A 16,025-nucleotide genomic window follows, 5' to 3' on the forward strand; every position below is an offset into this window, starting at 1 on the left:
GGACAGGTAAATGGATCCCACATGCAAGAGAGGCCTTTTCCTCCCTGTGCGTTAAAGTAAAGCTGAAGACACAAAGGTAAGTGGTTCAGGCTTTCCCACATCCAAACAGGAAAGAGTCATCTGGATGCTAGAAAGGGCCACAGTGTGTGGAGGAGGGATGGGACCTTACATGGGCGCCAAGCAGTAGAGCAGAAATGATGGAAGTAGAGAAGGGAAATTAGAGATGACAAGGTTTAAATAAGAATGAAGGTAGACGCTCAGGATAGAGGAAGGAAGAGGGGGAGGTTATCTAAAACTAAGGAGTATGAAGAAGCCATATGGACGTTCTCTTTATGAGCTAAATAAAAATATAATTTAAAGCACTTTGGTCAGCAGTTCACTGCAGAGTACATAATGCCAAATTCAGAAGGCATGGACTAGTAAATGAAATCTCTCTGTGAGTTGTTGCCCAAGAAGTCACCAGAAACCTTTAAAAAAAATTGCAAGTTACCATTAAGCCATTGTTCTTGGTTGCCTCCCAGAACTAGATGGTAAAACCCTCTTGCTAGTCATATCTCACACTTGAGGCACAAGAAGTTTCTTCCTTGCTGCCTAGCTTCCATACTGTTGAAATTGCTAGTCAACCAAGTCAGGGAAGAAAGTTACCAGTGGGCCTCATCCAGCTGCAAACTTGTTTGCTCCAATACCAATCCACTGAACAAGATGTGCATACCCGTGCAATAGTGGCATGATTGTAATATGGCATCTTAGCTTTGTTTCTAATGTTCTGATAAAATACAGCAACTTAAGGAGTCTTTGGCTCACAACTCCAGGTGACAGTCCATCACTGTGGGGAAGGTAAAGCGGCAAGAACCTGAAGCAGCTCTTCATAATACATCAACAGTCAAAGCAGAGAGCAATGAATTCATATACACACAACAATGCTCAACTAGCCCTCTACAGTTCATTCATTCCAGGACCCAGACCATAAAATGGTGCTGCCTATATTCAGGACAGGTGTTCCCATTCTACTCAACATTATCTAGACTGAGTCTCATTGGGACTGGCTTCTTGAGGTCATTCTATGTTATGACAGGTTGATGAGGATAAACCCAACCATCCTGTGGGAGTAACCAACTGTGTTCTCAGTGGATCTGATGCCTGTTTCATGCCTGGTTCTGTGGACCTGATCAAAAGTCAGCAGCTAGAGAGATCATAGGACCTAGGTTTTGCTTAATAGATACGTTGTCAAACCACCTGTATTAGTTAGGGTTCTCTAGAATCACAGAACTTATAGAATATCTATATACTAATGGAATTTGCTGTGATGACTTACAGTCTATAGTCCAACTACCCCAACAATGGTCAGCTGTGAATGAGAAATCCAAGAATCTAGTAGGGCCCATGAGGCTAGTTGTTTCAACTGGTCTTCTGTAGGTTCCAGGAGATGTGTTGCCAAGTCCATGCTGGTAAAGAATGAATCTTCCTTCTTCCAATGTCCTTATGTAGGTCTCCAGCAGAAGGTGTGGCCTAGACTAAAGGTATGTGCCACCACACCTGGATCTGGGACTTGCTTTGTCCCATGCTGACTTTGATCTCAGAGATATCCATGCCTTAGTCTCCTGAGATTAAAGGTATGTACTACCTTGCCTGGGCCTAAGCTTTTCATAGCCACTATGCCTCAAGATCTCCATGCCAATATCCAGGTCAGAAACTTATGTCTTCCAGCCTTAAGATCTGGATCACAGGTGAGCCCTCCAATTCTGGGTTGTAGTTAATTCCAGATATAGTCAACTTGATAACCAGGAATAGCTATTAAAACACCTACTAAAAATGCATGCTCATACCCATAGAAGAGTGCCTCCCCACTTCCAATTTGGTCAAAGAAGCTTTCTTTTGCAGTAAATGCCAGTTAATGGAGACTCGTGGCTGGTTAATGTGCTGAGGATAAGGGAGTACAGTGTGTTTCAGCGTCCATATCACCCCTTCCAAGGCTTCGAAACCATCACAGAAGATTAAGCAAAAAGAATGTAATAGCTGGACTATGGAGAAGAGGCCCTAACAAATATCTTCTGGGTGTGATATAGCTGTTGCACTTATGACTCAAAGAAGCTGTGGTTGCTAACATTGGACCCACACAAGACCGGACCTGTCAACATTCAGTCCCATGAAAGGGAAGAGATCATGGGGTTGACGGCCCTTCTCAGGGGAGCTAATGGCAGGGTAGATGAGGCATTGTCCTTAGTGGTGTAATGTAGGCATTGCAGAGTTCTCCATGCTTTGGGGGGACAGCTCCACACCCTCGCTCATGAAGATGAATGGACCTGATTAAACAGTGGCTTACAAACAAGAAGATTCAATCCTAGGAGGTGTTGGGACCAGGGTTGGTGGAAGCGGGAAAGGAGTAAGGGAGAGGGTGAGTCTGACTGGAATGTAGTCTGCACATGTATGCAATTGCACGATAATAAATTAATAACAATGGAAAGAGTTATCTGAGGGAATTCTTTTTGAAAGGCAAATGTCTAAACAGAGGGAGAAAGTAGCAATGAGCGACCTACTTTGGTTTGCTGTGTTTCAGCAAACGGTTCAGACACCAGAGCACATGCTCAAACCAATGACCCGCAAGATAGGGAATCCGCGAGTAGGTTTCAAAGAGGAGTAAGAAACGAAACTGAGTGTGAACCATGGGATCCATCGCCCAAGGAGCATTCTGAAAAGGAGACAGAACTGTGTCCGCTTGGGGGATGCTGAAGAGAAGCATGCAGATGGATGCTCTACAGGCTGACGGTATGGAGATGAGGAACTCCTGCATGAGATGGAACGCTGTGTTTTAGAGACATTTCAGAAAGGAAAGCAGAAGGACAGGTGAGTGGTCACCAGGAGGGAATGAAGGAGACAAATGCTGTCTATGTGACACATGGAAATGGTGGCTCTCGCTGTGGACACCACCACTCACTCACAGCTAAAAGCTCAAAAGTGCCATTTTAGCAGGGCACTGTGACAAAGCTAAAGATTCTTTATGCAACACATGGCCCTAAATACTTTTGTGGTTCCTTTTTTTGCCAATGCATGTCAGAAAAGGAAGGTCTTCTCTCGGTGTCCCTGAAAGAACCTTTGTAAAGGCACAAATTAGAAAGTCTTTTTACTGATATTTGATCTCACCCCAAATGGGAGGTCATCAATTTGGCTCAAAGTGGGGGAGGGGAGGAGCACAGTTATTTAATGCAGGCTCAGCAGTTCTCTCTTTGTCCACACCTCTTCATTTTTGCCCAACATCAGAGCAGTGAAAAACTAATGTTGGGAATTAAAAATGTAGTTTCTACAAATCTTAAAATGCTAAACTAAAATTTAAATAAACTTTGTTTTCACTGAGAAGAAAAATGAGTCTGTATGTAAAGGAGTGCTCAGAGCTTGGAAAGTTGGCTCTGTGGTTAAGAACACTGTCTGCTCTTCCAGAGGTCCTGAGTTCAGTTCTCAGCAACCACACGACAGTGGAAAGTTGCATTTAACTCCTGTTCCAGGGGATCTGACTTCCTCACACATGTAGGCAAAACATAAATATACAAAAAATAAAAATAAATTATAAAAAATGAGTCCTCACCTCTGACTGATAATCTTGTTGCCCAAGGGAAGAAGAAATTAATAAGGTAACAACAAAAGTTTTTTTTTTTAATTTTAGTTAAACCAACTATACATAAAATAACTATGAGACGTTTCCATGATTTGTCTCAACTAAAGGACTCAGGTCTTGGCTGTTTTCTCCATTAGACCCTGGAAAGCAGCAGCAGGACATAGAATTTCATATGATATTTAAGGTACTAGTAAAATGATAATTCAGGTCTCAAGGGCAAAGCAACTAGGAGAGCACATATGTGTATATCTTAACTAATTCCCACTGTAGCTCTAGGGACACTGAGGAGCTTAAAAGAGAGGAGAAGCAAAAGAAGAGCATTTTAATTCAGTGAAAAAAAATTCCACCTCACTAGTGAATAGAATGTCTGCTGACCTGCTTTCCAAACAGACAGACTTTACGCTTCTAAAAGTGCATTGTATATGCGACTGTTTTATACTTTTGTTAATGTTCTGGACTTAAGAACATCATGTCTTATACCTTTAAAAGAAGAGATCATTTAGCTGGCCTCATGTCAGCAACTCATGCTTTAAAATAACGGAAAACTTCTGTAAGAGAAGCCGTTCTACTTTGGTTCCAGATGAAAACGTTTTGAGCGATTCTGAAAGTGATCACAGAGAAAGATGAACTTTTATGAGACGAATTTGCCAGTTCAGAGTAAACAGTAAACAGAATATTTGAAGGTTTTCTTTTCTAAACCTAATTAAATAATTGGAAATGCTAAAAAAAAGGAAAATAAATGTTTTCGAACTTATTTGAAGCATTTAAATGTCTAATTTAAATTGGATAGTCTCATGTGTCTGTTCAGTTTAAGTTTAAAAAAAGAATGGAGCACATGGTGTATAACAGACACTGCTCTGGCTGTTGAGCTGTTGACGTGTGAGAAAAGAAAGGATTATAGGGGGAGGAAGAGCTCTGCACGTTCCTGGGATTCAATGTGAGATATCCTGGAATGTATACAATCCAAGAGTCACAGACACCCAGAAATCTGTAGGAGAAGATTTCATTTGAACCTAATCTAAACAAATCATTAAAGGGAGACTAGTTGTGTGAAGAGTTGTGGGGACTCAGAGCAAAGCATTCTTGGCAGGAAACAGCATGGAGAAATGTCGAGAGCTCTGAATGAGTGTGTTGTTTGGGGAACCATGGGTACATCTACTTAGTAAAAACCAGCACTTGGAGGGGAGCTAGAAAACATAGTCTAGGCACATCACTGCAGAGGAAACAGTATCAGAACCAGTGAGAAGAAGAAGGGTCACTGACAGTGTTTCCATAGGATAGTGGTGTGTAATTATTGGATCTTAAAAGAGCTTTCATTGGAATCAAAGAATGGATTGGAGTAGGAAAAGGAGTTGACTCAATCTAAGAAGCCAGGACAAGGCACAAATGTAGGCAGAAATGTGGAAAGACATAGGGTAGACCATAGATGGACCCAGAGGTCCACTGAGATCAGAGAAATGAGATGTGAGGTAAAGATAAGAATGTGCTCTCTTGCTAGATTGCTAGATAGATTAACTTCAGCAGAGAGGCAGAGCCCGCTGTGTGTTCCTCTAGGAAGAGTTGCACTGTGAGCTAAGACACCAAAAGCATGTATTTACCTCCTAGACTCTCATTTATCAGGGACTGAGGGAGTGGGTGTGGTGTCCACCACATATTAGTCTCAAGGAAGAGTGTGTTTCATGGAAAAAGCTCAGTGGAGAAAAGGTAGCTAACAAAATACACCGAAGATTCACATATTGCTAAGCAAATATAATTTTTCTCATTTTATGAAATCATCTGCAAGAGGAATCCAGGCAAACTGTATTTCTGAAGAAGAACTGGGAACTGAGAGCTGGGTACAGCTCAAAACTCCTGGCTTTGGATGATGTACCACAGTACAGGAAATGAAATTCTCTGAAAAATTTAATTCCTAAGAAGATAACTCATTATCTGATAGAGCCCCTTTTTGGCTTACCACATCCCATAGGTCATGATTCAGAATATAAAATTTGGTAGGAATATAAAGTTTAAGAAATTGTTTAAGGCTGGTTCTGAATCCTACTGGTGATCAGGGGAAAAAAAATCAAGAATAGCCGGTAAGTGACTTTGGAAAGATTTACCAAAGTAACACCTATGGTGGCTTCAAATTCAGTGGAGTTAGAGAAAACCATTCCTGTCAGAAAGAGCAGCATGTCCAAAGATCAAGAAGGAAATTATTAGATAGCAAAAGGAGTGTCTCATTGTGAGGGGGAAAAGAATACACAAAGAGAAAACAGAGACAGGGAATTGCTGAAGAGACAGAAATATGAATGATGGAAACAAGAAATGACAGGAACATGATATAGAAAGCTCATGCCGGAGATAGGCAGCTCATGTCTTGGACAGACAACTCAGGCCTTGGACAGACAGCTCATGCCTTGGACAGACAGCTCAGGCCTAGGACAGACAGCTCAGGTCTTGGACAGACAGCTCAGGCCTTGGACAGACAGCTCATGCCTTGGACAGATAGCTGAGGCCTTGGACAGACAGCTCAGGTCTTGGACAGACAGCTTATGCCAAGGACAGACAGTTCATGCCTAAGAATCACCAGTCTTCTCAGACTCCATGATAGAAAGCATGCCCCTCTCTGTGTCTCCCATATACAATTATGGATTTTTGCATCCAGACATAGATGATATCTGGATTTGTTATGAGTTTAAATGTGGGCTGCTAGTGTAAAGCATTATGGTTATTAAATCAATCATTTAGGAACATTCTATGACTCTATGAAAGAAGAGCAGTATTCTCATTTTTGAGGGGAAAATGGAATTGGGCAATCCTAGACCAGTCAGCAAGGAGCCAGAATCTAAACGTAAAACTGAGTGAAGAACACATAAATGCTCATGCTCTTGGGGTCTGAGTTCTGTAAGAGTTCCCAACAGGTTGATTTAGCTGAATGATCACAACAAATAGGTCTTTCTACTAGCAGTGAAGAAGAATGTTTTCCTTTCTTTCATCCAACCATGGGTTTCTGACAATCTTCATAGTAAGAATCGGTCTGACATATACCTGAAATGCTCGCATCAGAGCCCAGGTGACCTGAGAGATAAGATAATCCCTTCACCACACACCGTCATCAAAACTACAGTACCTTTACCTTCTCACAAGCAAAATCCCACCGTTGGGAAGAAGGAGCATTAAACGAAAGTAAAAGAGACCATAAGAATTTTCTTACTACAACTTCACTAAGGTTTAACTTTTCTTTCTTGTGTATGAGGGAAATATGAGTATGCATGCCTTCAAGTGACTCCAAGAAAGAGGTACCCTCTTCAAATCAGAGAATCCATGTCCAGCTCATCAAAGGATAACATTTTCTACAGATCTTTAAATGAATTTCTACCTTCCTGACTTAACTACAAGAAAAGGATATGGGTTAGAGGGTGTCATGCTAAATGCAATTCATTATCCAAATACTTCTAACCTATCAGGGACGATACCAATAAATTATAAAATATATGATACTACTGCTCACTACTAAGGTTGCAGTAGACCAAAGAATAAACCTGTAATTCCCACCTTCAGACCTGAGGAAGAATGTCCCAAAGCCCACATTCTTTGTGAGAGTGGAAGAATTCTTGCAGGGTCTATGAGAACAGGATCTGACAAATAATATGCCCCGGGGTCTGAGGGCAGTAGTTTCATGGATAACATTTAAATTGTTGCCATGTGCGTTCCCTTGCGAGGGATCCGTCATCATGATTGGTGTATTATAATTTCCCCTGACTAAATTGGTCTCTCTCTGTTGGATTTTCCCCAAGGAACACAATTTACCAGCAAAGAGCTTGCCCTGCTGGCTTTTATTTTTTTCAATGTTCATTATAACATGCAGAACAAAATGCAATACACACTCAGAGATTCTTGGTTTTGACTATTAGCGGGCATCTGATCCAATGAAAAGCTCATTGACTCTATATTTTCCTGCATGTCAGTTCATTTTCACCTTAATTTCTGAGTTCCAGGTTGAGGACAATAAAGTTCTCAGTCCCAGTGGAAAAAGCATTTGGAGTGCAAGGCAAGATAAAACTGTTACATTTCAGATATTGGGAGGTCTCTTTTTTAAGAAGTGAAAACAACCTTTAAAACCAGGTACATTTAAGATATATTTGGCATACAGCATGGAAAATGAGGATGGTAACATTTAAATCCCACTCTAGAGTCTATCTTTCTTCTCACCTCCGTGACAAAATTGGTGATGTGGTTTATAACAGCTAATACTTTTTCATGCTTTATTTTACACCAGCAGATTTTTGGGTTTCATTACAGTTTCCTCTACTGGATTATCCATGGCTTGAACACAGTGAGTTGACACACTTTAGCATCTTTGTAAATGAAAGACTTGTGATAAAGGAACGATTTGAAAGCAGTAGGATACCCAGCCCCTTTAGGAGCATCTACATATGCTCTGATTCAGAGTTTGTCTTTAACCCTTCAAATTGTAGGCTCAGTAGATGAAGGAGAATCCCAGGCCAAGGGCATAATAAGATCTTTAATAAGATCAGAGAAGAAAACTTCTCCAAATTAAAGAAAGACAAACCTATACAGATACAACTCATGTACATAACACCAGATCAACAAGACCAGAAAGAAAATCCAGGTGGAATATCCTAAAACATTAAGTATACATAACAAAGTATTTTGAAAGGTGCAAGAGAAAAAAACATGAGTCACATTATAAAGGAAGATCCATGAGAAAAGCAGCTGATTTCTCAAGAGAAGCTTTGAAAGCCAGAATAGCCTGGAGTGAGGCAGTCTACATCCCAAAAGGCTATGATAGCCAGCCTAGATTAATAAACCCAACAAAATTATTTGCCTTAATTGAAAGAGAAAGAACAACTTCATACATTATAAACAGCCTTTAAAAAGTTAAATTCAACAAACCTAAAGAAAATACAAAAAGTAGTGTTTGGGGCCAAAGAAACTGTGGGCAGAAATACAAAGCCACTGAGAACATAGATAGCATAAGGAAAAATGAAGGAAGTGATAACTGTACAACTGAGGCCCGCACTGCAATACTAACTTTAAATATCAGTGGTTTTACTTCTCCAATCAGAAGACACAGGCTGACTGAATGGATCAATAAAATCCACCTATCTGTTATCTACAAGGGACACATCTAAACTTTAAAGATAGACATCACCTTAAAGTGAAAGGATAAATAAAAATACCCCAATATTCATCCAGTGTGATGAGGTCAAGTTGGTGCCTATTTAGAGCCTTCACCTCCTACCAACAAGTGTCCCCAGTACTGGAAGATACGCTGAAGGCTATCAGATGAGAAAGGTAAACAGTAGCTCAGCTACAAACTGAGATCTAAAAAAACAGTGACCTGCCTGCATAGCATACTGGTGCAACAGTGGTACAGACATTGTCAGAGTAACCAACCATGCTCTGCGTGGATTTACATCCCACTTCAGAAGATGGAATCTATGCCTGGCATTACTCAAGTAACACAGAACCTGAGATTAGACGGGCCTTGGGTCTAGGGGGAAAACCAAACGCAACTGTTCTGCTAAAGGACCATCACAATACAATTACTCCTAATGGCATTATGCTAAACCCATAGACCAGTGTCTCACTCAAACATCAAAGGAAGTTCCTCTTGCAGTAGAGGAACGTTCACAGAGAAACTCAGAACTGAAGACTGTGCATAGAGTGAGGACTTTGGAACAGTCAGTCCTAAATGAGATGTCTTCAGCAAACCCCAACCTTCAGGACTCAAGGAGTTATGTGGAAGAGACGGGAACAATTGTAAAAGCCAGGGGTGATAGAGGACATCAAGGAAATACTATCTTCCAGACACAACAGGACTAAGACACATATAAAATACAAATGTGAAATACACATACGAAATATACATATGAACACATACAGACTATGGCAGGAAGCACAGAGCCTGCACAGGTCTAAGCCAGATGGAGTCCCACCAATGAGATAGGGAAATGATCTGGACAAAACATAAACAAAGAAACATCAGGATGAAAGACATCATATATCAAACGGACGTAACAGAGGTCTTCATGATATTCTACTGAAATAGCAAAAAGCACACGATCTATTCAGTAGCACATTGAAGCTCTTCTAAAATATAGCACATCCTTGCACACAAACAAACCTTTACAAATTCAGAAAGTCTGAAATAGCTCCTTATATGCTATCTGACTACAACACAATACGACTTAAAATCAACAGCAAACAATGTTCTAGTAAATTCACAATTTACTGAAGACTAAACAAGTCATTACTGAATGATGAATGGGTCAAAAAAGAAATCAAGAAAAAAAAAGAAAAAAACTTATTAGAATTAAATGAAAATGAAGACACAATGCAGCAAAGCACATTAAACACTGTCCTATTAAAGAAATCTTTAGCTCTAAGTGCCTACATTAAAAAAATGAAAAAGGCAGGTGCTGGTGGCATATGCCTTTAATCCCAGCCTTCCAGCCCTTGAGAGGCACAGGCAAGTGAATTTCTAAACTCAAGTTCATCATGACTTATTGATATAACTCAAAAACAAGGACAAACAAATCACAAATCCAAACCAAGCCCACATCAAAAAGTAATAAGAGCAGAAGAAAAAAGTCAATGAAATAAAAACAAAAAAAAATACTAAGAATCAATGAATAAAACAGTTGTTTCTTTGAAAAGATAAACAGACTCTTGGCCCAGCTATCCAAATTAAAGAAAAAGAGCGTCTGAATTATCAGGATCAGAAATGAGCAGAGAAACATTACTACAGACGCCAAAGAAATTTGGAGTATTGTAAAGGAATAAAAAAACAACAAAAGCAAGCAAGCAAGGAAACAAACAAGCAAAAGCCTCTAAATCTATAAGCTGGAAAGCCAAAAAGAAAAGGCTAAATTTCTAGATTGAACTGAACAAGTAAACTTAAACCAAGAAGTCAATAACCTACACAGAGCCATAACAAGTGAGGAGATTGAAATAGTAATAAAGATCTTTCTACCTACAAAGAAATGGAAGGTCCTGATGACTCATAGCAGAATTCTACCAGACATTCAAAGACCCATAGCCAAGCCATAAACTATTCAAGACCACCACCACGAACAACAAAAAAACCCAAAACAAAGAAAGCAAAACAGAGACAGAGCACTCTCAAACTCTTTCTACAAAGCCAAATCATAACACCAAAATTGAGTTGAGATGAAGCAATAATAAGAAAAAAGAAAACTCTAGGTCAACATTTTTGATGAGCACAGAATCAAGAATGCCCAATAAAAAACTTGCAGACAGATTACAAACATGCATCAAAAAGATTATCCACCATGCTCAAGTTGGCTTCATTTCTGAAATTCAGGGATAGCTCAACACAGAAGAATCAATAAGTAAGCCATATAAGTGGACCTAAAGACAAAAATTGTGGATCTGCACACAGGGCCTCTAGGCTACATTCCTTCCTCATTGCCACCAGGGTGCCGGGCTTTGGGGACACAGATACCCTCCCAGGAGAGGCCTAAGAACCCAGCCTAAGATGAGGTTTCCAGTCCGGGTGTGAAATGACACAGCCTGGAGCCCAGGCTGTAATTCCCAAACTCCTGTGCACTCAGATACAGCTGGGAACCTTGAGGAGTTGAGGAGGAGAGGTCCTGCATGAGTGGTGTGGGAGGGGGAGTAAGACTTAGCTCAGGGTGAGTGCCAGGAGAACTCTGGGCTCTATGCTATGTGACCAGTTGTCATGGTCCTCTTCATGGGATGTCCTGGTCACGTGGGCCAGAACTGGAATCTGGTGGGGAGCAGATTCAAACGCCTACCATTCTCAATTATGAAAATTGCTGGGGTTCCTTAATCTGCTCGACCTTGCCAGTTTTTCTGTCTGGTGAAATGGTTCCACTGGCTCACCCCCACCTCCCAAATCGCATGGATCAGAAAGCAACAGAAGCAGAAAAAGCGTTTGATAAAATCTAAAATGACGTTCGTGATAAACGTCCCAGAGTTTGTAGGGATAGAGGAAACATACCTCAACATGACAAAAGATATATATTAGAAACCCACACGTTTGTGTGTGCGTGTGTGTGTGTGCGCGTGTGTGAGTATGTGTGTAAAAATTCCTATAATAATAAATGGAAAAGAGGTCATGAAATTAGAAGAGATCAAGGAGGGGTATATGTGAGAGTTTGAAAGGAGGAAAAGGAAAATAATTTGATTTGGTTAACATCTAAAAAGAAAAAGATGATTTTTTAAAAAGACAGCTTGATTTCTCATGTTTGCTGAAGGGAGTAAGTCCATGAGATGTGCACTTTGGACATTAAGTACCATATGAAATGTTTATTCTTATATCCCCATTTGTAAATGAAGACACTCAGGTTGGAATACGCCATAAAGATAAGAGCATAGGGCTAGGCATGATAGTGGTTTTTTGTGAACTTGACATACACTAGGGTCGTTAGGGAAGAGGGAATCCCATTGGGAAAATGTCTCCATCAAATTATCTGGTAGGTAAGTCTGTTGGGGCACTGTCTTAATTAATGATTGATGTGCAGGGTGGGGAGCAGCCTACTATGAGCAGTGTCCTTGTAAGTATAAGGAAGATAGCTGGATATGAACCCACAAAGCAAGACATTAAGTAGTTTCCATCTGTGCTCCCACCTCTGCCCTGCTTGTGTCCCAGCCCTGATTTCCCTCAATGATTGACAACGAAACACTTCCTTTTCCAAGGTGGGTTATATCAGTGTTTTATTCGAGCAATAGAAACCTAAATAGAACAGGAGTGCGTGCCTGAAATCCAAGCTCTGGTAGGCTAAGACTGGAGGACTGCCAATTCCAAACCAGCCAGGGCTATATATCAACAGCCTGCGTCAAGCAAATAAAAACCACCGCAGAATGTACTGTTGTCCAAAACCAGCTGCATTTGGATCTTTAATATTTGAGGATGTATGAGAGAAAGAACCATTGCATTACCTGAGATGGAGAAATACTGTAGTATATATGGAGATGTTATATTATTTTATGATATTATGTTGAAATATTAAGATTAAATCCTGGTTAAATCATCACTGTACAGCAATGACCTTGCTGGAAATAAATGCCAGTCATATATGCAAAGGCCCACCTGCTCTAATAATCCCGCTGTGCTTCTGTGTCTCCCTGAAACTCTCTTTGTTGATGAAGATGGTTTTTAATGAAGCAAGGTTGAGGGTTATTGATCTATAAAAGTCTTTATGATTCAGCTGCTGTGGAATTCTCTACGATACCCCAGTCTCAGGGGGATGTTTCTCCAGTGATGCCAAGTGGATTCTTGGAAATTTACATGCTGCTATCTGTTTGACAGTAAATTGATGTGCAAGTCCCTTATGTGATACACAGCCTGGGTTTTCATATAACAAGCTGTATACCTTAATAACCACTTTGTCATTTTTGCTTTTTTTTTTCTGAAAAGCAGCCTTACTCTCCACAGAGGTCACTCGAAAGAGATGGTATTTTGTTCTCCATGAGCCACCACACCCATTCTCTGGGCTTCAGACTCCATCCCACAACACCTATTGCCCTCACACTCCTTACCTGAAAAGATCTGCTTTTGATTTGTTTTTCTCTAGAAAAACAAACATATTTTAGAGGTCAAGCTCCAAAGCTTGTTTGAAACCTGACCCTCTGCTGGGTTTGTCTCTGGCTTTGTGACACTGAGCAAGTGTCTATCAATCTCCTCCTTGTCCTTCAAGCACAAAGTCCTGCCCTAGTCACTGCCATACTTCTGGAGGGACACCATGACCACAGCAACTCTTATAAAGAAAAACATTTCACTGGGGCTGGCTTAGAGTTCGGGGGTATAGTCCATTATTTTCATGGCAGGAAGCATGGTGGTGCACAGGCAGACATGGTGCTGGTTTTATATCCATAGACAGAGAGTTTTATATCCATAGACACTGACAGCAAGAGAGAGAGGCATGGACTTTAGAAAACTCAAAGTTCATTCACAGTGACTTACTTCCCCCAACAAGGCCATACCTCCTAATCCTTCTCAAGTAATGTTACTCCCTGATGACTAAGGAGGGGGCCATGCGGCCATTCTTATTCAAACCACCAGCTATCCCATAGGATTGTTGTGAGAGTAACCTGAGGTGGGAATGCTGAAAACAACCCTTCCTCCTCCTCCTCCTCTCCCTCTCCCCCTTCTCCTCTTCCTGTTTTCCTCTCCCTCTTTCTTCTCCTTTACCTTCTTGATTTCTCAGATTTCATTTTGACAGAGGGTCTTATAGTAGCACAGGCCAGTCTGAAACTATGTACCTGAGGCTAGCTTTGAACTTCTGAACTTCGGCTCTGCCTCCCAAATCCTGAGATTATAGACATACACCACTACCCCAAACAAGGAAGTTCTTGTAGGCCATGAAATTCCAAACTTCACAATAAATATGAGTAGTCAGAATTATTCACCTATACACAGATTATGAAATTATGAGTGATATTTGAATACTCTCTGGCAAGACACAGTGGCACAAGCTTTCAAAATCAATTGCACAGCAGCATTCAAGTACAGATCTATTCCCTTGTTTTGTTAATTAATACATTTAAATCCAGAGAGCTTATATATATTGCCTCCACCCTAAGAGGACAGAACTGTTCACACACACACACAGCAAGAATCTGAGCTTGGACTGGACTTGAGAAACATGGGGTGCAGAAACTTTGTAGCAGACATTCAAAGGTCTAGTCATGGATGCATGAGGCATCTAGACTTCTACAAATATCTTGGATTTTTAAAAAGACATGCCATAGTAGTTAATGATTAACAGAGTTGGGACTGGAGAGTTGGTTCAGCAGTTTAGGTCACTTGCTGCAACCATCCGTAACTCATTTCAGGGGATCCAACGCCCTCTTCTGACCTCCTCTAGTTCCAGGGGCACATATGGTATACATACATACAGGCAGGCAAATATGCATATGCATAAATTAAATTATATAAAAGCCTTTTCAAAGATAGAATAACATACTTTCTTCTAAATGGCAGGCATGAGATCTCTTATTCTAATTGTGGGTTATTTTAATAAATTTGTGTGGTTTTGCTTGCAGTGAAAGCAGAACTAAGACAGTAGTAGATGGGTCATAAAACTGTCTTTGATCCAGGGAGACTCATGGATCATTGAGGTTAAGATAAAGCTCTCCCTACTGCTGGGGCTCAGAATATGCTACTCCTTCAACCCACAGATGCCAGCCTTCCCACACCTTTTCATGGGTTGCTTTTCATTGTTAAGTTTCTCCTTTCAGAAGAACCTCACCTGAATGGCTTGTACAACTTGTACAATCACCTCTCTGGTTCCTTGTGTCTTTACCCTGTATATGTTGCCTGGAGTTCTTTCAATAACTTTAAGTTCTTTCACTTTAACAATATGTTCTTTTGTTTGCTGAAATAATAATAGTGCTTCTTTGTGGGATATCAAGAGAATATGAAGTGGGGATAGATAGATAGATAGATAGATAGATAGATAGATAGATAGATAGATAGATAGATAGATAGAAAGATGGTAGATAGATGGTAGATAGATGATAGATGATAGGTAGATGATAGATAATACATACATAAATGATATAGATGATACATATATACATACATACATAGATGATGGATAGATGATAGATGATAAATAGGTAAATGATAAGTAGGTAGATGATAAATACATAGATAGCAGGTAGATAGATGATAGAGATAAAAGATATATAGGTAATAGATGATAGATACATACATAAATACATACATAATACACATACAGATGATATAGATTATCCATACATTTATACATACATACATAGATGATGGATAGGAGATACATAGACAGACAGACAGACAGATAGATAGATGATATAGATGGATAGATAAATAGAAGGTACACAGATGAAGCAGATGATGGATGGATAGAAGAGTGTTTAAACATTGCCTCACACATACTCGGCTCCACATCATCAATAGCAACTCTTCTTTTTTTCACTGTTGTTGAAGCCTCAAAAACTTGAGTCAAACTAAATGGCTCTCTCCATTTATCTGAGAATCTGAAAGATTGCTTAAGGAGGTGGTGTGAAGCATTGATACCAGGCACTGGGCACCTGCTTAGCATTCATAAGACTCTGAATCCAAAACTCACCTTAGTTACCTTAGTCACCTCACCACCCTAAAACCCCAAGGAAAAAGTAAACAATGTTAGTAGGATCATGGAAGAAAAACAATCAAAAGCAGGATGAACTAGTAGATTAAGTCACTAGTGATAAGTTAGAGGTCACAATAAGACAAGCACTTTGAATTTCACCTCCCAAATAAGAGAAGAATTACCTAGAGAAAGTGGCAATCTGGATCCAAATATAATTAGTGAGGACTGATGGGTTAGTGATAACAACATGGCTTTTTAAACTAGGAACAAATAATTTAACAACCAGAAAGAAGCCTAGAGCCCAAATC

This window comes from Rattus norvegicus, chromosome 7, assembly GCF_036323735.1.
Source record: "Rattus norvegicus strain BN/NHsdMcwi chromosome 7, GRCr8, whole genome shotgun sequence".
NCBI classification, from domain to species: domain Eukaryota; kingdom Metazoa; phylum Chordata; class Mammalia; order Rodentia; family Muridae; genus Rattus; species Rattus norvegicus.